The following is a 25,038-nucleotide window of genomic DNA, read 5'->3' on the forward strand; positions in this document are numbered from 1 at the left end:
TCCAACAAATAGAAGCAAAGACTTTGCAAGGCAATAAGAATCTATAAAACAAAATCAAAAGAATGAAAAATCTGAGGAAAATATGAAATACCTCATTGACAAAATCACAGACCTGGAAAGTAGATATAGGAAAGCCAATTTAAGAATTACTAAACTACCAGAATATCATGACAAAAGGAAAAGTCTGGACATAATTCTACAAGAAATTACCCAAGAAAACTGCCCCAACATTCTCAAATAAGAGGGGGAAAGTGGATATTGAAAGAATCCACAAGTCACCTCCTGCATTTAATTTCCAATTGACAATGGCCAGGAATGTTATAGCCAAATTCAAGAACCACCAGCCCAAGGAAAAAAATGTTAAAAGCTGAGAAGAAGAAATCATTCAGATATCTTGGAATCACAGGATAACACAGGACCTGGCTGGATCCACCCTGAAAGACCCAAAGGCATGGAATATGATATACCAGAAAGCAAGGGAACTGGGTCTACAACCAAAAATCAACTACCTGGCAAAACTGACTATATTTTTTCAGAGGAAAGTACCATGATTTAATAAAATAGAAGACTTTCAAGCATTTATGAAGAAAAGACTGGACTTAAACATAAAATTTGGTGTATAATACAAAACTCAAGAGAATAAGCAAAAGATAATTAAGAAAGAGGGAAAAAAAAAACTTTTTAAGAGACTCAATAAATTCAAACGATTTATATTCCTACAAGAAAAGATGATATTGGTAACCCTTAAAAATTGTTATTGTCATCAAGGTAGCTAGAAGAGTACTTAGAGGGAACAGTGACAAACTATATAGGATGAAATATCAAAATAATATACATATATAATGGGTTAAAAAAGAGGATAATACTAAGGGAAATGGGAAAAGTTACAAAATGGGGTAAATTTATATTTCATAAAGAAGCACATAAGAGGAGGGGGGAGAAGAGCAATACAATAGAAGAGTGAAAGAGGCTAGAGAAAGGTAATACTTAATTCTCATGGCCATTGAAATTGACTCAGAGGAAAGAACAAATGAGATCCATTGGGCAGAGAATTATATCATGCCCTAAAGAGAAGTAGAAAGGTAATAAACAGGCTGGTGGGGAGGGAAGCAATATAAGGGAGGGAGAGGGTGGGGGTAGTTTAAAAGGCACTATACTAAGAGAAGAATCAATAAGAAGAGAGGTGCTGGGAAGGAGAGTAACAATAGGGAGGGGGAAAGAGGGAAACTGAGTAAAAGTGGAAGGTTGGAGGGGAGGGTAAGGGTGATAAGAGAAAAGGCAGAACCTAAGGAAAGTCAAAATGGAAGGAAATACACAGACAGTAAACATAACTGTGAATATGAATGGGATTAACTCACCAATAAAAAGGAAGTAGATAACAGAATATATTAAAAACAAGAATCCTACTATATTCTGTCTACAAGGAACACACTTGAGGCAGGTAGATATACACAGGGTAAAAGTAAGAGGGTAGAGCAGAATTTACTGGGCTACAAGTGAGACAAAGAAGATAGGAATAGCAATTATGATCTCAGACAAAGCTAACACAGAAATAAATCTTATTAAAAGAGATGAAGGTAATTGCATCTTGATGAAAGAGTATAAATAATGAAGAAATATCAATACTCACCATGTATGCACCAAATGGTCCAGCACTCAAATTTCTACAGGAGAAACTAAAGGAGCATAAGGAGAAAATAGATAGTAAAACTATACTAGTGGGGGACCTTAGCCTTCCTTTATTAGAACTAGATAAATCCAACCGAAAATTAAATAAGAAAAAAGTAATGGAAGTCAATGAAATACTAGAAAAATTAGAGCTAATAGATATTTGGAGAAAAATAAATAGGGATAAAAAGGAATATACCTTCTTTTCAGCAGCACATGACACACATACAAGACTGACCATGTACTAGGTCATAAAACATCTCAAGCAAATGTAGGAAAGCAGAAATAATAAATGCATTTTAGACCATAATACAATAAAATCATAATCAATAAGGGATTATGGAAAGGCAAATTTAAAACTAATTGGTAACTAAATAATTCAATTCTTCAAAACTGGTTGGTCAAAGAACAAATCAAAGAAAAAAATATTGATTTCATTGAAGAGAATGACAATGAGGAAACAACTTATCAAAATCTATGGGATGCAGCCAAACCAGTACTCAGGGGAAAATTTATATTTTTGAGTGCATATATCAACAAATTAGAGAGGGAAAAGGTCAATGATTTGAGAATGGAAATTTAAAAATTACAAAGAGAACAAATTAAAAATCCTCAAATAAACACTAAATTGGAAATCATAAAAATCAAAGGAGAAGATAATAAAATTGAAAGCAAAAGAACTATTGAAGTAATAAGTAAAACTAGGAGCTGATACTTTGAAAAAAAATTAAATAGTTAAAGTACTGGTTAATCTAATAAAAAAAAAGAAAGAAGAAAACCAAATAAACAGTATCAAAAATGAAGTGATCTCACCTCTAATGAAGAGGAAATTAAGGTAATTATTAAGAACTATTTTGCCCAATTATATGGCAACAAATATGACAATCTAGGTGAAATGGGTGACTATTTACATAAATATAAATTTCCTGGATTAACAAAAGAAGAAATAGAATACTTAAACAAGCCCATCTCAGAAAAAGGAATTGAACAAACTGTCAAGGAACTCCCTAAGAAAAAATTCCCCAGGATCAGATAGATTCACAAATGAATTCTATCAAACATTTAAAGAAGAACTAATTCCAATACTATATAAACTAATTGACAAAATAAGCAAAGGAGTTTTACTAAATTCCTTTTATGACATAAATATGGTAATGATTCCAAAACCAGGCAGAGTAAAAACAGAGAAAGAAAACTACAGACCAATCTTCTTAATAAACATAGATGCAAAAATATTGAATAGAATACTTTGTAACCCTGGGCAAGTCACTTACTCCCAATTAACCACTCTTCTGCCTTGAAACCAATAGTTGAATTGATTCTAAGACAGAGAAGGTAAGAGTTTTAAAAAGGAAAAGTCATGTTTCTGTTTCTTTTGTAATTTAGGCTACCAACCATCCATCAGGCATTTGGCATCCTACTGCATATGAAGAATAAGACAGTTCTCCAGTTAGGTGGACAGAATGCTGAACATCACATGGCAATATGAACCTGCATAAAGGATTATCAAATGTGATGGCAGAGATTCATAAGAGAGATGGATGTATGACACTTTTTTGTGAGCAATGTATATGAAAAAAAAAGAAACTTTAGATATGTAGAACGTGGTTTCTCAATATATCTATGGTTTCCAATTTTCCCCCCTGGAATCTTCAGAAAGTATACCTCCTCTTAGTCCTTTTTTCTCAGTTTAATATAAGATATTTTGCTTTTTATATTTTCTGATACATATTAATCCATACATCTTCTATTTTTGTTTCCTTCTTTGCTCATATAACCAAGGATACCAGACCTCTTGTTATGGGCTCAGTGATTAAAATCAATGCCTTGTGCATGCATAAGAGGTGGGGTGAGGTAGCAAAAAAAATGAGGAAAAAAAATATGGTCTCTTTAGTCTCTTTAGGTTTCAAGATTTGAGAAAGAAGATGGCCAATCTCACTTCAGATTGCTGAAAGGACAAGATAACTATAGCAAAAGATGACAGTGAGAGGAAATAGAAATTGCTATCATGCCCTACCACAGTTTGCTCTATTAGATATTAAGAGAAATTCCTCCTTGACCTGGAATTGTCTTGTTTAAGTTGAGTTTACTTGATCTTAATGGGAAAGCTCATTCACTGTTATCTAGTCTGTATTTTCATATGTATGTTTATGTCTATTTTGCTATTAATTTGGATAAATTGGCTTCTTTTTTATTCATGTGTGTTCACTGTAGAAGTTAGATGTGATTGGAAGTCAAACATAGGGTGTAAAACATGGGGTCCTCCTTCCCTAATAAGAAAGAGTGATCAGGAATTTAGCTTGATCCTGAAAATTATTTTCCCTAGACTCATGTTGGCAAACCTATGGCACATGTGCCAGAGGGGGCTGCTTTCCTCCCCTTCTCCATGTGTACCTGAGAACATTTCTCCAATCACCCTCACCTCTGCCAGCAGCCAGCAGATACTTCCTCCCTCCTGTCTGGGGTAAGAGGGCATCTCACATGTGGCATGAAAGTTGCAATTTGGTCAATTGGTCTCTAAAAGATTCACCATCACTGGTCTAGACCAATGGTGTTTAAGGGAACAAATAGATCAAACTTTAGCCTAGTATCCTATCTCTCTAAGGAGAACAGAATATCCTCTAGCAGCAACCTCTCTCTTCCCTTCTTGGCAGGAATTTAAATTAAAGTCTTCTTTGTAGAAATGTGGAAGAAAGAAATTATTGAAATTCATTTATTTATGCTTCTTTGTGAGTCAAAAAGAAGTAGCCTCACTCCACTTGAATAAATGGATTTATTTAGTATTCTCAATTTATGAGAGTCTTTTGTATAACCAAAGTTTGATGTTGAGGAACTAAGTTGGCAAGAGTAAGCTGAGTTCTAAATTCCCTCCTTAAGTGAATCAGCTTTACTTTCCAACTCAGACTTGTTCCCCCTCATCATATATATAATTCTAGGTTCATTTCCAAATTCTCTGCTGTGTCCTCAAATTTTCTCCAAATAAGATAGACCATATTGACCCTATTATACAAATCATTAGTGATTAGGAATGAGTTGCATCACACACTTTCCACTGCAACCTTATCAGCCATAGTTCATTGAGTAATGTCAGGATATCATTTAATTATAGTAAAACTCAATTTACTAAGTAGTTGTGGGGAGCTATAGTATAACACTTAAAGTTGTCATTGAATTCTGTGCCTGAAAGTCACAAGAACAATGACACAAATTAGAAGAAAAGTACTACACAAAGATCATCTTGTTGTCTGTGAAGTTAATAGACAAAAGCAATCAGGCCACCATATATAACAACAAAACCATCATTCTAGTCAATGAAAAAAAATGGCTACAACAACTAGGCAACTGGATGATGATAACAGCAAAAGTAATTTGATTTGGCATTGTGATGGCAAATACTTGATCTTTTATGATGAAAATTAACATCCATTTTTCAGTTATCTTAATGGTTCCTCTGTACACAAAAACTTTCAGAAAATTTCTATTGGCCTTGACTAAAATGCAAATTCCTTGGACTGAAATTCAAGATTCAAATCATCAAACTTTTTAAATTTTATTCCACATTGTTCTTTTTATATTCTCTAGGTTCTAGTTACCTAGCTCCTTTTCTCCTGATCTGGTTCTCTATCTCTTACTTCCAACATTTCGTAGAATTCATTCACATATCTAAGATGCACTCCATTTAGTTTTACCTATGATAACCCTTCTCTCTTTTTAAGGTTTCAACAACTCTATGAAGCTTTCTCAGATCTTCCCATATTCTAATAACTGCTATTTCTTTAAAGTACTGTGTTTAATGAAAGCTTACCAAGGTTAGGGACTATCTTGATTTTATGTATATTCTCAACATCTGATATAGTACCTTGTATATGGTATGTGGTAATATTGACTGAAATTGTTCAACCCAGACTATAATAGTCACTACTCAGTTAGTAGTTGGTAGTTTAAGTAGTTTAAAAAAAGGTAACATGTTTTTAACTTAAAGATCACAGTACAACTTTAGACTTACTCAAGAAATAAATCTCAGGAGGCAGCTAGGTGGCTCAGTGGATTGAGAGTCAGTCCTGGAGATAGGGGGTCCTAGGTTCAAATCTGGCCTCAGATACTTCCCAGCTTTGTTTCCCTGGGCAAGTCAATTGACCCACATTGCCTAGTTCATTCTACAATTAATGGGTTTTTTTCCAATTTAATTGTATGAAAAGTATTTTGTATTTGTGTTCATAAAGTTCCTTTGTTTGTCTTGGCAAACAGATTCCTAAATATTTTATATTGTCTAGAATGATTTTTAAATGTAGTTTCTCCTTCTAACTTTTGCTTTTGAGTTTTGTTGGAAATATATAGAAATACTGATGATTTATGTGGATTTATTTTGTTCCCTGCAACTTTGTTAAAGTTGTTAATTATTACCACTAGCCTTTTAGTTGATTGTCTAGGATTCTTTTAAGTAGGCCATTGTATCATCTACAAAGAGTGATAGTTTAGTTTCCTCATTGCCTACTTTAATCCCTTCAATTTCTTTTTTTTCTCTAATTGCCACTGCTAGCATTTCTAGAACAATATTAAATAACATTATGTATTATCTTTTCTTTGAATTCTTCTGTTGCTCTGAGAGCTTCACTCTCCTTGTAAGTAACCACATTCTAGATTATAGTGAACATTTTAGGGATTTCCTAAATGATCATTTCTGAAGACTAAACTATGTACAGTAATAGTCATTTGTATTGGCCCCAAAACTATGTAATTGCTTTGGAGTACAGAGTTTCCCAATTTTAAATTCCAATTTCCTTTTGTTCTCTTATGTAGATGATTTGATGGATACAACAAAATGTAAAAAAAATAGTTAAATTCATAGAGCAAGTTAATTAATTGTTTTCCGTTTTACCACTTCTGGGCACTTTATAAATAAAACCAGCCTAAATCTCAGAGAGGCTTTAAGAAACTCCCTTAAAATCTTATATAACAATTTTAAGTTTACAAAGCATTTGATTAAAGTTACATTAATAAAAGTGGCTTGTCCAGGACTTAAACCTAGGTCTTTTGACTTCAAATCAAAACAATTAAATTTAATCTCATTCCATAAACTGCAGATAATCTTTAAGGTTAATTTCTGATTGAAAATTATAATATGACAAATGAAATGTTTAAAAGAAAAGTTCTTCATTTCAGTAAACTATAGTTATATTAAGATATTTGAAGACTGGGCATTTTTCTATCATATATTAGCATATATAGAATAATGTTTTGTACATTATTTACTAAATGTTCATATAATATATTAATTAATTATGAGCATAGGTCCCCTAGGAGGGTATATGATCTCACTTAACCACACCATGACACTAATGCATCATAATTTTGAAGTTAAAGTTGACTATTCCTGTGATGATTATATTACAAGTAAAATTCAGTCATTTTTCCTTATCTTTTTTTAAATAAGAAATGAGTTAATAAAACAATGACAGCAACTACAAAAACATCTGTTGACTAACTTTTGTTTTATAATTTCCTTTTTAGTTGACATTTTCAAAGAGGCTATTAGTCATTTATTTTTATCTTCAGAAAGACCTACAAATCAAATGTAAAGTAGCATGATAGTTTCTCCCAGTGGTGAACTCTTTGAACTTATGAAGCCTTTTTATGTGAATTTAGTGAGATAAAATATATCAAACCAATCCCTCTGACAGAAGTTCTACACTGTGATAAATAAAATGATTGCAAAAAGTCCATTTGAACTATTATATGACTAAAGAGAAGCATATCTGATATAATATTAGTCATCTGAAAAATCAAAGAAATGTTGTTCTGTTTCATATCTCATATTTTGAAAGAATCATTCATATTTTGCATATGTTAAGCAAAACTGCATCTTTCTTCCAGCTGTGATCTTAGAAAGCATTTGCCAAAACAGACTATTAAACTTTTAAATGCACTGAATTTTCTGAACTCAAAATGAGCACGTAGCCACCAAATAATTTTAGGGCTTAATCTACAAACAAGACGAATATATTTCACTGATGATTCTTCATACCTTTAGGAATATGTGTAATTTGCTTAACCTTTCTACATCTCCTCAATTTCCTAATCAATTAAATTAGGGGTTTCATCTTTATGAGCTCTAATTTCCAACTCTATTTTTTCTTTATATATTTATTTCATTAAACATTTCTAAATTACATGTAATATTTTTTTAAGTTTTGAGTTCCAAATTATCCCTCTCACCCCCACCCTTCACTGCTCCCTGAGAAGGCAAGTAATGTGATTTTGGTAACACATGTGAGATCATACAAAACATATTTCCACATTAGCTATAGTACAAAAGAAAACACAAACCAAAAAAAAAAAGAAAAAGAAAGAAAAAGAAAAAGAAAAGAAAGAAAGGAAAGAAAAAAAAGATATTTTTCATAACACATTTAGTTTCCACCCGTTCTTTCTCTGGAATAGAGAGCATTTTTGTCACAATTTCTTCAGAACTTTTTTTGTATCATTGTATCAATGAGAATAGCTGTCCTTCATATTTGACCATAATAGAATATTACTGTTATAATGTTCTCTTGCTCCATTCACTTTACTTTGTATTAGTTTAAATAAATCTTTCAAGGTTTTCCTAAAAACATCATATTGGTCACTTCTTGTAACGCAATAGTATTCCATCACAATCAGATGCCACAACATTTTCAGTCATTCACAAATTGATGAGAATACCCTCCATTTTTAATTTCTGCCACCACAAGTGTTGCTCTACATATTTCTTTACATGTAGATAATTTAACTTTTTCTTTTATCTCTTCAGAACATAGACACAGTAATGCTACTCCTGCATCAAAACATAAACAATTTTCTCTTCCTTCAGGTACAGTTCCAAAATGCTTTCCAAAATGATTCAATAAATTCACAAATCTACCAATAGTGCATTAGTGTCCTAATTTTTTTCACATACTCTTCAATATTTATCATTTTTCTTTTTTGTCAATTATAGTCTGATCAGAATAAGGAAGGGTTTCATAGTTGTTATAATTTTCATTTTTCTAATCAATATTGATTTAGAGCATTTTTTCTTATGACTATAGACTGCTTTGATTTTTTCTTCTGAAAATGCCTGTTCACAACCTGTGACTATTCATAACTTGGAGAATAACTATTATGTTCATGAATTTGACTTAATTTTCTTCCCTTGTGTGGAAGCTTTCAGGTCTTGTGTGATACGAATTGGTGTTCCTTGGTATCTTAATTGTTTCTCTTTGGCTTCTTGTAGAATTTTCTCCTTAGCTTGAAAGTTCTTGAATTTGGCAATTACATTTCTGGGAGTTGTATTTTGAGGATTTAGTGTAGAGGGTGTTCTTTGAACTCTTTCAATGTCTATTTTCCCCCCTTGTTCAAGAACATTGGGGCAGTTTTCTTGAATGATTTTTGTAGTATGATGTCAAGATTTCTGTTTTTTTTTTTTTTCCTGGATTTTCAGGTAGACCAAAGATTCTTATATTGTCCCTCCTTGCTCTGTTTTCTTGATCTATCATCTTCTCAGTGATACATTTCATGTTTTCTTCCACTTTGTCAGTCTTTTGACTTTGCTTTATTAATTCTTGCTATTTTGCAAGATCAATGTCTTCCAATTGCCTAATTCTGGATTTTAAAGACTGGTCTTCCTTTTGAGATTGGTCTATCCTGCTTTTAGTGGCTTCCAGCTATTTCTCCAATTGGGAGTTCTTGTCCTTTAAACTGTTATTTTCTCTTTGAACTATTTCCCACTTTTCTTGCCAGAAGGTTTCCATCTTTTTTATTACCTCCAATTTAAATTCTTCAAGAGCTTGTGGACAGTTTCCATTTTTTGAAAGGTTTTGATGCATTTATTTTAATTTCTTCTTCTATTTCCCCTCTAGCCTGGGTTTTTCTTCTGTAAAAATTTCCCAGAGTCAGCTCCTTCTTGTTTTTCTTGCTGGAGGGAAGTTGTTGTTCCTGAGCACTATTTTCCATCATTGTGGAGGTTTTTCCTTCCCTTTTTAGTTAGAAATCCGAGTGAGATGGGCAGGTTCTCTGTGTATGGAGTTAAGGAGCAAGGATTTTTGCCTGAGGCAAGCTCTTGAATCTCCACAGCTTCTGTTGTTTGCTGCCATTCTCTGTGCTATATTCCCACAAACACCCATGGCCTGTGCTCTTCAGCCTGCTGGGGTTTTAGATCCAGCTGCTCTCAGGGTTAGGTCTTTGGTGGCCTTAGTCAGCTCCCAAGGACCTAGAGGTGCCCCTCATACACTCTAGAGGTGCCCCTCAATCACTCACTGATTCTAGCAGGCACTTGCTCTGATTCTGGCTTTGTAGGTGGGGTGGGGGAGGGTAGATCAGCTCACGTATTGTTGGGAGATTTTTCACCCCCTTATAGTGTGGAAAGGCCCAAATCCCACATACCTTCAATGCTGTGCACTACTGTAGAGTCCCTTTGTTCTTATAAATTTTTTTGGATCTTTTGAGGTAGTCTATATTGGTGGGTGCTGAGGAGAGGAAGAGTATTGAGTCTAGACTGCCACCATGTTTACCCAGAAGTCCTTAATTCTCTATATATTTTAGAAATGAAATCTTTATCAGAAGAACAACGGGAAAAATTCCCAGTTTTCTGTTTTCCTTATCTTCCATGCATTGGTTTTGCTCTTTCAAAGTTATTTAATGTAATTAAAATCAACCCTTTTACATGCTGTAGTGTTCTCTATCTCTTGTTTGATCATAAATCCATCATGATGGAGGTAAATAGAGAATTCTATCAGTTAATATTTCTCAGATTCTAGGATATAAAGGTAGTTTTTCTTGGTAATCTCTTGACATTATGTTTTGTGGGAATCTAGATGGCACAATTTATAGAATGCTGGCCATAAGAAAGGAAGAATAATTTTCTTGAGTTAAAATATGGCCTCAGACACTATCTATATGACCATGGTCAAATCATGAAACTTTCTTTGCCTCAGTTTCCTTATGTATAAAGTCAGCCCAAAATGGCAATAACAAAGCACTGTAGTACCTTTGCCAAGAATACCTCAAATTGACTCATACAGAATTGAAGAAGAGTAAAAATTACTGCACAACATCAATAATAATAACAAAAACTATATGTCTCTTTTCTTTTTTTATTTATAAATTAATTAATTTATAATATTTTTCCATGGTTACATGATTCTTATTCTTTCCCTCACTTCCACCCTCCCTTCCCCTGTAGCCAATGAGCAATTCAACTGGTTTTACAGGTTTCATTGATAAAGAACTATCTCCACATTAGTAATATTTGCAATAGAGTGATTGTTTGCAGTCTAAATCCCCAATCATGTCTCCATCTACCATGTGATCAAGCAGTTATTTTTTTTTTTCTTTTGTGCTTCTACTCCCACAGTTCTTTCTCTGGATGTGGAGAGCATTCTTTCTTATACATTTCTCTAGATTATCCTGGATCATTGAATTGCTGCTAGTAGAGAAGTCCATTGCATTTGATTGTGCAACAGTATATCCGTCTCTTGTTACAATGTTCTCCTGGTTCTGCTCCTTTCACTCTGCATCAATTCCTGGAGGTCATTCCAGTTCACATGGAATTCTTCCACTTTATTATTCCTTTTAGTACAATAGTATTCCATCACCAACAGATACCACAATTTGTTCAGCCTTTCCCCAATTGAAGGGCATCCCCTTATTTTCTAATTCTTTTCTACTAAAAAGAGTATAGCTATAAATATTTTTGTACAAGTATTTTTCCACATTATCTCTTTGGGGTATAAATGCAGCAGTGGTATGGCTGGATTAAAAGGGCAGGCAGTCATCTAAAGCCTTTTGGGCACAGTTCCAAATTGCCTTCAAGAATGGTTGGATCAATTCACAATTCTCCCACCAATTTTGAAACATCCTCTCCAACATTTATTACTTTTCTTTGCTGTCATATTGCCCAATTTACTAAGTGTGAAGTGATACCTCAGAGTTGTTTTGATTTGCATTTCTCTAATTATGAGATATTTAGAACACTTTTTCATGTACTTATTGATAGTTTTGATTTCATTATCTGCCTATTTATGTCCCTTGTCCATTTATGAACTGGGGAATGGCTTGATTTTTTTTGGTACAGTTGATTTAGTTTCTTATAGATTTGAGAAATTAGACCTTTGTCAGAGGTTTTTGTTATAAAGATTTTTCCCCAATTTGTTGCTTCCCTCCTAATTGTGGTTACATTTGTTTTGTTTGTACAAAACCTTTTTTAATTGCCTCTTGCTTGGTCTTAAATTTTTCCTTTCCCATAGATCTGACAGTTATATTATTCTATCTTCATCTAATTTACTTATTGTTACCTTCTTTATATTTAAGTCACTAAAATCCAATGAAGATAAGGACTTCTTAAAAAGCACAATTGACTATATGGAAAAAGAGGTAAAAAATTCCCTGAGCAAAATAAACTCCTTATGAAGTAGAAAACCATTCTTTAAAAATTATAATAGGGCAAGAGGAAGCTAATGAATCCATTAGAAATCAAGAAATTATTGTACTATATGAAAACCATGATTAAACAAACCTTAAACATAATATTTCAAGAAATTATCAGTGAAAACTCTCCTGATATTCTAGAACAGCAGGACAAAATAGAATTTGAAAGGATCCATTGGTCACTTTCTGAAAGACATTTTTAAAAGATAACTCTCAGGAATATTATAGCCCAATTCCAGAATTTCCAAGTCCAGAAGAAAATATTACAATAAAAAAGAAAAATTCAAATTTTGTGGAGTCAGGGAAGGATAATAAAAGATCCAACAGCTTCTGCACAAAAGATAGGAAGGTCTGGAATATGATGTTCTAGAGGGCAAAGGTGCTAGGACCCTAAGAATCACTGAACCCAGCAAAACTGAGCATAATTCTTCAGAGGATAAAGTGATTATTCAGTGAAACAGAAAACTTCCAAACATTCCTGATGTTCATTCAGGAATTTGACTCTCAAATATGAGACTCAAGAGAAACTAAAAAAGATAAATGGCAAAGAAATCAAAAGACATTCAATAAAGTTAAAAACTATTTATATTCCTATAGGGAAAGATGATTCTTATAACTCCCCCAAAATTTATTATTATTAAGGAAGTTAGAAAGAGTATATATAGACAGAGGGCAAAGGTGTGACTTCCATATGATGGGATAATATAAAAAATAAAATTAAGGCATGAGAAAGAGGAATGCCTTGGGTGGAGGATGAAGGGAAAAATAGAATAGGATAAATTATCTCACATAAAAGAGGTATGAAAGATTATTTACAGTGGAGGGGAAGATGAGTAGTGGGAAGGGGAGTACATGAACCTTTCTCTCAGAATAGGTTTAGTAAGTAAAGAACATACAGTCAATTTTACTATTTGGTAAAGAATGATTGCAAAGTGATATGAGAAGAGGAAGTGGGGAAGATATAAAAGAAAGCAAACTGGGGGAGATGGTGGTCAGAAACTAAACAGGGACAATTAGAATGGAGAGTAATACACAGTAATCATAATGGTACAAAAATAGTCTCTCTAAACAAAGGCTTCATTTCTCAAATACAAAGAGAATTTAGTGGAATGTCTAAGAATACAAATCATTCTCCAGTTGATAAATGGTCCAAGGATATAAACAGGCAGTTATCAGACAAAATAAAGTTCTCTATGGTCATTTAAAAAATAAACACCTCTAAGTCATATTAATTAAAAAAATGAAAATTAGAACAACTCTGTGGTACCACTCCATATCTATCAGATTGGCTTTTAGGACAGAAAAGGAAAATAACAAAACTTGGAGGGAATGAGGGAAAATTGAGACAATGCACTGTTGCAGGAGTTGTGAACTAATTCAATTATTCTGGAGAACAGTTTGGACCTATGCCAAAAAGGCTGTAAAACAGTAAATACTATTTGATCCAGCAACATATATATATCACAGAGTTAAACAAAAATGGGAAAAGACTGATGTGTACCAAAATATAGAAAATGGGTCTTTGGTGTGGGAAAAGAACTGGAAAGTGAGGGGAAACTCATCACTTTGAGAATAGCCAAGTTATAGTAAATTATTGTAATGTAATACCATTGAGCTGTGAGAAATTCTAATCAGGAGGAGCTCAGAAAAACCTGGAAAGACTTACACAAACTAAAGCAGAGTGAAATAAGCAGAACCAGAATAACATTGCACAATATGACAGGAATACTGTACAAGGAACAACTGCAAAAAAATTATCTATTCTCAGTAATACAATGATACAAAACAATCTCAGAAGACTCATGATAAAAAATACCATCTAATTCCAGAGAAAGAACAGATGGATTTGAATACAAGCCTAAATAACTGTTCACTTTTTTCTTACATTATTTTTTGTTCCAAATTCCTTTAAAAATAGGATTAACATGGAAATGTGTATTACATAATAGCATATTTAAAATATTTATGAGATTACTTACCAACTCAATGGAAGGTGGGTGTAGTTGTAGGAAGAGAAGGGAGAGAATTAGAGACTCAATATTCTTTGAAAAAGCATTGCAAATTATTATTACATATAATTGGGGGAAATAACATTAACTTTATAAAATGATAATTTACATAGTTTTCATAAAAAGGGTCATTAATCTTTCCATCTTTGCATCCCAAGCACCTAATCCAGTTACTTTTTTAAGAACACTATTTCTGGCCAAGATGGTAGCATAGAGGGAGCAAACATTCAGACCTCGGAAAAGCCCTCATCACCAACTAAAAACAAAATGCTCCAAGGGGTCTGAAAACCAAATCTAACAACAGGACAGAGCTAAGAAACCCTCCTGCTGGACTCAACTTAAAAGGTATTCCCCCAAAAGCCTTAATTCACTAACAATTGGGTTAAAGGGGAAGGAAGAAGGAAGGTCCCAGGACCACTCCCCCACCTACAGTCCTGAGCCTCCAGCAGTGGCTGGAATCTCTGGGCAGACAAGGGCCCTAGTCTAGAGGGAATAACATGCGGGCAAAGCTGTGCCAGGCTTAAGGCTCTGAACAGAGATGGCAGGGAGGCAGCTGGAGGAGAACCTCAAAGAAGGCAGCCCAATTGTAGCTAAAAATTCCATATTGCCCTCCCCTTCTGATGGTTTTGGCCTCAGGGAACATCCAGCTCTGCAAGTTCAACTCCCAGCTGGCCTTAATCTTATCAAACTTTCAGAGGGCAGAGAAGATCAAACTCCAACACCCACCCACACCCAGACTGCTCTGAAAGCCTTTCTAAGCATCAAGGGTGAAGGTTGACAAAAAAAGCCCAAACCTATAGATCCAGCTCATAATGAGAGGAGCAAGACTACAGGCAACTACAGGAGGAAAAGAAGGGACAAATAAGAGCAAACAATAGAAAAAGAAAAAAGAAATTACAATGGACAGCTGCTATCCAGGCACTGAACGAAGAGCAAAATTAACAGAGGAAGATCACGGAACCCCAAGCAAAATCACAGAAACTCCAGGGAATTGGACACAGGCTTTAGAAGAATGCAAAATCTAATTCAAAACATTAAAAGAGGATGAAGAAAATTGGTAAAAAAAAACAACTTAAAAAGCAAAATAAGTCATCTGAAAACAGAGGCACTTGAACTAAAATGAGAAAATAGTGTCTTGAAAGCCAAAATTAATCAGATTGTAAATGAAGCAAAGCAGATGAAGAAGAGGCAAAGAAAATGAATAATGACCTCCAAAGAAAATCAGAGCAGAAGGAGAAGAATGACCAAAAAGCCTGGGATGAAATTCAGTCTTTAAATGTAGAATCCAACAACTAGAAGCAAATGACTTCAAAAGGCAACAAGAAACTATAAAGCAAAATCAAAAGAATGAAAAAATTGAAGAAAATATGAAACACCTCATTCACAAAAAAGAAGATTTAGAAAATCAGTCCAGGAGAGATAACTTAAGAATCATTGATCTATTGGAAGACCATGACAAAAGAAAAAGCCTAGACATCATCCAACAGGAAATTATCTAAGAAATCTTCCCCAACATCCTAGAACAAGAAGGAAAGGTAGAGATTGAAAGAATCCATGGATCACCTCCTGTACTTAATCCCCAACTGACAATACCCAGGAATATTATAGCCAAATTCAAGTACAAGCAGACCAAGGAAAGAAGAAGTCATTCAGATACCAAGAAACTACAGTGAGAATAACACAGAATCTGATTGCATCTACACTGAAGGACTGAAAAGCATGGAAATTGATGTTCCAGAAAGGAAGGGAACTAGGTCTACAATCAAGAATCAACTAGCCAGCAAAACAAACTATATTCTTATCATGGAAGGTATGGTCATTTAATAAAATAGAAGAATTCTAAACATTCGTAAAGAAAAGACCTGACCTGAACAGAAAATTTGATGCCCAAACACAGAACTCAAGAGAATCCTCAAAAGGTAATTAAGAAAGGGGGGAAAACTAAAATAAACAAACAAACAATAACTTTTCTAAGGGACATAATAAGTAAAAATTATATGTATCCCTTTGAGAAAAGAGGATATTTATAATTCTTAAAAATAGTTATTATGACCTAGGTAGCTAGATGAATTATAATTAAAGGGAACAGTGACAAACTACATATATATATGTTGAAATGCCAAGACATAAATATGTATATAAATATATGTATGCATAAATATATATATATATATGTATATATATGTACAACTAGAGTTAAAAAAGTGGTTAATACTAAGAGAAATAAGAAAATAAACAAAATGAGGTAAATTTATATGTCATAAAGAAACCCATGGTGGGACAGGGGAAGAACATCAATACACTGGAAGGGTAAAAAGGTTGGAGATAGGAAATACTCAATTCTTACGTATATTGAAATTGACTCAAAGAGGGAAGAACAATCAAGTACATTGTGGCAGAGAATCAATTTGTGCCCTATAAAGAAGTAGAAGGGTAACAAATGGACTTGTGGGGAGGGAAAAATACAAGGGAGGAAGAGGGTGGGGGTGGTTTAAAAAGACTATTAAGAAAATAAGAGGGGAATAAGAAGGGGGGGGAGAAAGGAAAGTAAAACAAGGGTGGGAATTAGGGGAACTGAGTAAAAACAAAACACTGGTGTAGAAGGAAATAGTGAAAGAAGAAAGGGAAAGACTAGGAGTGGAAATCAAAATGCTGGGAAATACACAACTGGTAATCATAACTCTGAATGTGAATGGAATGAACTCACCCATAAAATGCAAGCAAATAGCAGAGTAGATTAGAAACCAAAATGCTACCATATGGTGTCTACAAAAAACAAGCATGAGAAGGTAGACACACACAGGGTCAAAGTAAGAGAATGGAGACAAATCTATTGGTTATCAATTTAAAAAAAGAAGGCATCAGTCACAATCATTTCTGACAAAGCCAAAGTAAAAATAAATGTAGTCAAAAGAGATAGTGAAGATCATGATCACAAGCAGTATAGATAATGAGGAAATATCAGTACTCAACATGTATGCACCAAAAGGCATAGCATCCAGAATTCTAAAGGAGAAACTAATGGAGCTTAAGGATGCAATAGATAGAAAAACTATACTAGTGGGAGACCTGAAAGTTCCTATATCAGAACTAGGTAAAGCAAACCAAAAATAAGAGGTAAGAGAACTGAATGAAATCTTAGAAAAATTAGAGTTAGTAGATATGTGGAGAAAAATAAATAGGGACAAAAAGGAATACACCTTCTTGTCAGCAGCACATGGTACATTAACAAAGACAGACCATGTACTAGGACATAAAAACATTGCAAACAAATGCAAAAGAGCAGAAATAATAAATGCAACCTTTTCATATCATAATGAAATTAAAATAATGATTAGTAAGGGTAAATGGAGAGACAAATAAAAAATTAATTGGAAATTAAACAATATGATTCTCCAAAATTGGTTAAAGAACAAATCATAGAAACTATTAATAATTTCATTGAAGAAAATGACAATGATGAAACATCCTTTCAAAATCTATGGGATGCAGCCAAAGCAGTACTCGGGGGAAACTTATATCCTTTAGTTCATACTAATTAGAGTTTAATGATTAATTAATTAGAATGCATATTCAAATTAGAAAGGGGAGAGGTCAATGAATTGGGCATGCAAATTAAAAAACTAGAAAATAAACAAATTAATAATCAACAGATGAAAATTAAATTAGAGATCCTAAAAATCAAAGGAGAAATTAATAAAATTGAAAGTCAAAGAACTATTAATTTAATCAATTAGACTAGAAACTGGTACTTTGAAAAAAAACAAATAAATTAGACAATGTACTGGTCAATCTAATTTAAAAAAAAAGAAAGAAGAAAACCAAATTGACAGTATCCAAGATGAAATTGGAGACCTCACCTCTAATGAAGAGGAAATTAAGGCAATCATTAAAAATTATTGTGCCCAATTATATGGCAATAAATATGGCAAACTACATAATATGGATGACTATTTACAAAAATAGAAATTGCCTAGATTAATAGAGGAAGAAATAGAATACCTAAACAACCCCGTATCAGAAAAAGAAATTGAAAAAGCCATCAAAGAACTCCCTGAGATAAAAATCCCCAGGACCAAATGGATTCACAAGTTAGTTGTATCAAACATTCAAAGAACAACTTCCAATAAATCCAATATTATACAAACTATTTGACAGAGCAAGCAAAGGAGTTCTACCAAATTCCTTTTACAACACAAATATGGTAATGATTCCAAGGCCAGGAAGTTCAAAAACAGAGAAAGAAAACTATAGACCAATCTCCATAATGAACATAGAATCAAAAATGTTAAATAGGATACTAGCAAAAAGTCTCCAGCAAGTGATTACAAGGGTTATTCACTATGATCAGTTAGGATTTATACCAGAAATTCAAGGATGGTTCAATATTAGGAAAATCATCCTCATAATTGACCATATTAACAAGGAAATGAACAAAAATCACGTGATCATTTCAATAGATGCAGAAAAAGACTTTGACAAAATACAACACTATAAACCATAGGAATAGAAGAGCATTTCCTAAAAATAAAAAACAGTATATATCTAAAACCATCAGCAAACAGCATCTGCAATGGGCATAAACTAGAAGAGTTCCCAAAAAAGATCAGGAGTGAAACAAGGATGCTCATTATTACCTCTATTATTTAACATTGTAATAGAAACACTAGTAGTAGCAATCAGAGAAGAAAAATAAATTGAAGGTATTAAAATGGGCAATGACGAGGCCAAACTATCACTTTGCAGATGATATGATGATCTACCTAAAGAATCCTAGAGAATCAACCAAAAAGATATTTGAAATAATCAACAACTTTAGCAAAGTTGTAGAATACAAAATAAACCATCATAAGTCATCCGCATTTCTATATATTTCCAACATATGTCAGCAGCATGAATTAGAAAGATAAATTCTGTTTAAAATCACCCTAGAGATGGGGTAGCTAGGTGGCTCAGTGGTTTGAGAGTCAGACCTAGAGATGGGAGGTCCTAGGTTCAAATCTGGCCTCAGACACTTCCCAGTTGTGTGATCCTGGGCAAGTCACTTAACCCCCATTGCCTAGCCCTTACCACTCTTCTGCCTTGGAGCCAATATATTTCTAATGGGTAGGATGAGCTAACATAATAAAAATGACAATCCTTCCCAAATTAATTTACTTATTTAGTGCCATACTTATCAAACTACCAAAAACTTTTTTACTTAATCAGAAAAAAACATAACAAAGTTCATTTGGAAGAAGAAAAGACCAAAGATTTCCAGGGATATAATGAAAAAAAAATGAGAAGGAAGGTGGCCTCCCAGGACCAGATCTCAAACTATACTATAAAGCATTGGTCATCAAAACAATATGGTACTGGCTAAGAGACAGAAAGGAGGATCAGTGGAATAGACTTGGGGTAAGTGACCTCATCAAGACAGTCTATGATAAGCCCAAAGGTCCCAGCTTTTGGAACCAAAATCCATATTGGATAAAAACTACTGGGAAAACTGGAAGGCAGTATGGGAGAGATTAGGTTTGAATCAACATCTCACACCCTACACAAGGATAAATTCAGAATTGGTGAATGACTTGAATATAAAGAAGGAAACTATAAGCAAATTAGGTGAACACAGAATACTATACATGTCAGATCTTTGGGAAAGGGAAGAATTTTAGAACAAGCAAGAGTTAGAAAAAAATCACAAAATGAAAAATAAATAATTTTGATTATATCAAATTTAAAAGGTTTTGTACAAACAAAACCAATGCAACCAAAATTAGAAGGGAAGCCACATAACAAAAACCTCTGACAAAGGTCTAATTACTACATTTTATAAAGAGCTAAATCAATTGTACAAAAAATCAAGCCATTCTCCAACTGATAAATTGGCAAAGGACATGAATAGGCAATTTTCAGATAAAGGAATCAAAACTATTATTAAGCCCATGAAAAACTGTTCTAAATCTCTTATCAGAGAGATGCAAATAAAAACAATTCTGAGGTATCACCTCACACCTAGCAAATTGGCTAACATGACAGCAAAAGAAAGTAATGAATGCTCGCGGGCTTGTGGCAAAGTTGGGACATTAATGCACTACTGGTGGAGTTGTCAATTGATCCAATCATTCAGGAGGGCAATTTGGAACTATGCCCAAAGGGTGATAAAAGACTGTCTGCCCTTTGATCCAGCCATAGCACTGCTGGGTTTGTACCCCAAAGAGATGATAAGGAAAAAGACATGTACAAGAATATTCATAGCTGCTCTCTTTGTGGTGGTAAAAAATTGGAAAATGAGCGGATGCCCTTCAATTGGGGAATGGCTGAACAAATTGTGGTATATGTTGGTGATGGAATACTATTGTGCTCAAAGGAATAATAAACTGGAGGAATTCCATGGAGACTTGAACGACCTCCAGGAATTGATGCAGAGTGAGAGGAGCAGAACCAGGAGAACATTGTACACAGATACTGATACACTGTGGTACAATTGAATGTCATGGACTTCTCCATTAGTGGCAATGCAGTGATCCTGAAGAACTTGGAGCTATTTACAAGAAACAACACTATCCACATTCAGAGGAAAAACTGTGGGAGCAGAAACACAAGAGAAAAACCACTGCTTAATCACATGGTCGATGGGGATATGATTGGGATGTAGACTCTAAATGATCATCCTAGTACAAATATCAACAACATGGAAATAGGTTCTGATCAAAGACACATGTAAAACCCAGTAGAATTGCTTGTAGGCTACAGGAAAGGGTGGGGGGTGGGGAAGAAGGGAAAGTATATGATTCTTGTAAACAAGGAGTAATGTTCTAAATTGACTAAATAACATTTAAAAAGAAGAACAGTTTCTATCTAGAGAAAGAACTGATTAATAGAAATAAAAAACATACTTTTATATATACAAAAGAGTTAACTCTATTTAAAAGTAATAAAGACCTAAATTAATTTTTAAAAATAAATAGTGCAAACTTCAAAACAAAAGCATGTTCAATTTCAAAAAAGAATTGCTTGTCACCTAAATCCAGTTTAGAGGCATACTGCTTAACTCTCTCACATAGAACAGACTTGTTCCCAATCTACAGACATTGTAAAAGACTACTATGGCCAAATTGCATGTATTAAACTACATTCAATTTCCTGATCATTATGAATAAAGAGTTCAAAAATCCTGATTCTGCATTGAGTCTATAATGCACAATTTATTTAGATATGTTCATAGAAAGGTACCTTGGTGGAAAATAAATTAATACAGAAAGTATTTGAGGTATTTGTTCTCATGAAATTGCAAAAAAATGGCATAAATTGCTCATCAAACCCCCTAAACCTACCCTCATCACTTCCTGAATGCAGTTTGGAGAGCTCTTAGAGGAAATGTATGTCCTCTAAGAATTTGCCTCAGTTACTCCATGCCAATGGAGTTTCATTCTGAATTCAAGGCCCTTTCTATTTCAGTTTCTATGATACTGAAATTTATTAGAAAAATCTATTCTCAACTACTCTGATGAAATTTATCTATTCATCTTTTTAGATTTCCTTTGGTGTTAAGAAACATAAACTCTTGGAGTAAATATAATTCTCTTGAGTTTTATAGAATCCAATCAAGTATTCCCCTTCTGTTGCTTTTGCCATATATATTCTTATTGCTGACTTGCTTATATTTATGTTCTCATGCTTCCATCTTCAGCTGTTCAAAAAGCACTGTTCCGTGTGAGGTAGAATTTTATTAAAGCCCAAGGGAATTTTACTAGCATTATTTTTTTTGCTCTAATAGTAACTTATGAAAAATAATCTGAATGGAGTATTGGTGCAAACCCAAATACATTGGGCTTAAACTCATTACTATCAATGACATATACTATTAAATATTTTAAATATATAATTAAATATCAATCATTCTGTCAAATAATGAAAACACATTGGCCAAGACTTGATATTTGTTTTAAGAAAATACTTATAAAAGTTAAAATAAGCCACCTCTTCTTAAAAAAAATAAAATTTAAAGCATCCTCACCTCTCACTTGGACAAGTTTTGATTTGTTTGTTTATTTGTCTTGTTTGTGTGTCTGTGTGTTTTTTCCTACCTTAGCTCTGCCTAAGAGCATTTAACCATTTTAGTCTAATCAATTTGTTAAGTGATCATTGCCACAAATCTTCGGCAAAATTATTAATCATGATTATAGAACATGGACACTGCACTAAACATTTCCCTTATTTGTAGACCTGCCTTAGAATTCAGTGGGTGGAGATTTGGCAGGTGTTAAGTGCAAATGTATCCCTCCTGTTCATTTCATCCTTCATGCTGCAGCTAATGTATTATGTTCAACTAAGTGATAATTGTGGTTTCTTTTCAACTGAATTAAACTGTTGCTTCAAGGCTGAGAGTCCAAATGATCTCAGTTAATATTAATCTCATGTCTGAATAAGTTTTTCTTTAAAATTTGGTAAAGTTTTGTGCAATATCAGTGGTCTACAATTGATTGTCTTGTGAAAATCCCTTAAAGTTTCTAAGAAAAGCAGTCTATTATTGTTTTCAAAGAGACACAAAATATATAATTCTTTTAAATAATTTCTTAACTTTCAGCCTGGCAGATATTGTCTTTATTATTTTCTTTAACATGATAACCATATAGCTATCACCACCTTTAAGACATGTAGACCAATCTCATTTTGAATGTACTCTCCCTTTCTATCCTCAAGCCCACCACCCTACCATGGAGCCTAAGTAGTACACTCAAGAAATGATCTTGACATGCTTTATAGAAATTAAGGTTATCTGACATCAGCTTTTTTATTTCATTCAATAACTCAAAACTCCTCTGTTTCTACCTATCTTTACTTCCCCTTTTGACTCGGAATAAAGAATAATTATTTCCAAAATTGACAAAGCTAATGTAACCAATTTTGTTACTGATATCACTTTTCCTGAAACCTCTAGTTTAACACCCCATACATGAATTCCTCTTTCTCTTCTGTTTTTAAGCTTACAGTTTTAGCTTCTTTCTAGTTCCTCTTACCTCCATGCCTTTATTAACACTGACTCCTTAGTATTAAAATGCTTTCTTCTCTCACTCATATCTAAAATTCTTTCTAGTTTTCAAAATAAATTTTAAATGTTACCTTGTGTGGAATCCTTCCCTAATTTAAAAATGACACTTTCTTGGGAGAACTGCTTAGAATTTGGCTGCTCTTTTATATTTATTTTGAAGATTAAAAATATGGCTATTCATAAATTCATGTGAAAAAGAGTTGGTTCCAGATTTTCAGCCATGTTATTGGTGGTAAATTTCCATATCTGTCATAAACTCATCTGGGGCATTTTATCTTTTTCCCCATAGATGTTTTTTCATTTTTTTTCTAACTCCACAATAATAGTTCCCAAGTTTGCTCTCTTCTGTAGTTTCTTAAGAGTTAAGAAATAATGTAAAAGAGTAAGTAATTATATGTTTGTATAAAATCAGAGTGTAGACACACAATGTTTCTGACCAAATCTTTAATTATTACACTTCCTCATTCCTTGCTTGGTTTTCTTAATTATCTCTTATCTAGGAACCCAATTGATATTATGAGATGGAAAAAAAGAGACTCCAAAAATATAAGAAAAATGTTTAATAAAGAGTAAACAAAAAAATACCTTCTTTCTGAACCAGCCCTTTGGCTGGACTCAGCTCCCCTGAACTGGCTCCCTGTCCCATTCAAAAAGCCCCCAATTTATAGACCAATCCCACACCAGGAAGCAGGGGGAGGAGGGAAGGAGTCCCTCCCTAGAGTGGATTGGTCCTTTCATAGATCAATCCCACAGCAGGAAGTAGGGGAAAGGGAGCCTTGGAGGTAAAAGGCATGCTGGGAGGGTTGTAGTTCTAACATACATTCTTTTCCTCAAAACCCACACAGCCCCCTCATGGAACTTGTACATAATTATAGAAAGTATATCCATTACTTCAAAAATATAATACCAATCTGAAAATACAGAAATAATATTCATATTAGCTCATGAGCTTTATAAAAATAAGAGTCATGTTATGTTTGTGTAACATAGAGCTTGGCTGATAATATGGCCATGATTAAGAGGTGAGTTAATTGTTAAAAACTGGGATGAGGCCAAATTTGCAGAATGTAGGAGAAGGGCTATGCCAACAATGGCAGTATGCTAGGCAGTTGATGGGGTCATAAAGGGGAGAGGGAAACAAACTCTAGGGCCTCTATGATTGGACAGGAACTCTGCCAGTTCCCAGGAACAGTATAAGGAGAGAATTCTATCTATTGACTATCCCTCAAATATCACTGATTTGGAAGTATGTCTGGGTTCAGAAAGAAAATTCCTTCCTTGATGATTATTAATGACAATAATTAGCATACACTTGCCAGCCTAGACCCTTCCAAGCAAGTGCTAGATGCACAAAATATCATCATTAATTGTGATCTGAAAGCAAACCCTGACGACAGGATTTCAGAGGCTGGAGATCTCTCCCTGGACACTAACTGCTTCCTAGTGATCCCTGGAAGTCTTTTGCTCACCTCAACACAATAGACTGGACTTTGGAAGAAGCCTGAGGAAATCCTTTCCAAGGATTTTCTCCACCTTTCTCTCTCCCCAATCTGTCCTGAACTCCAACAATTAACCATATTAGCTCAAGAATAGGGACAAATCAGCAGCTGACCAGAAAAGGAGTCCAGGCTCTCAGCCTTTTCTCAAGGAGTTAAAATTCTAATAGAAAATACTATCTGCTAAAAACCATATACATGGAAGTGAAGTGAGAAAAGTAGGGAATGGCATATTATAAAAAGGAGAACTTTCTCTTAGCCTTGAAATAACCCAGGGAACCCAGGAAGCATTTATCTCCACTGTAATGAATATTATAAAATTTTACACAATATTCCAGTCTGCAGAGATCTTTTCAGATCCTAATTTAATCCTCTAAATGAGAATAAA

This window comes from Monodelphis domestica, chromosome 2 (assembly GCF_027887165.1).
Source record: "Monodelphis domestica isolate mMonDom1 chromosome 2, mMonDom1.pri, whole genome shotgun sequence".
Lineage (NCBI taxonomy): Eukaryota > Metazoa > Chordata > Mammalia > Didelphimorphia > Didelphidae > Monodelphis > Monodelphis domestica.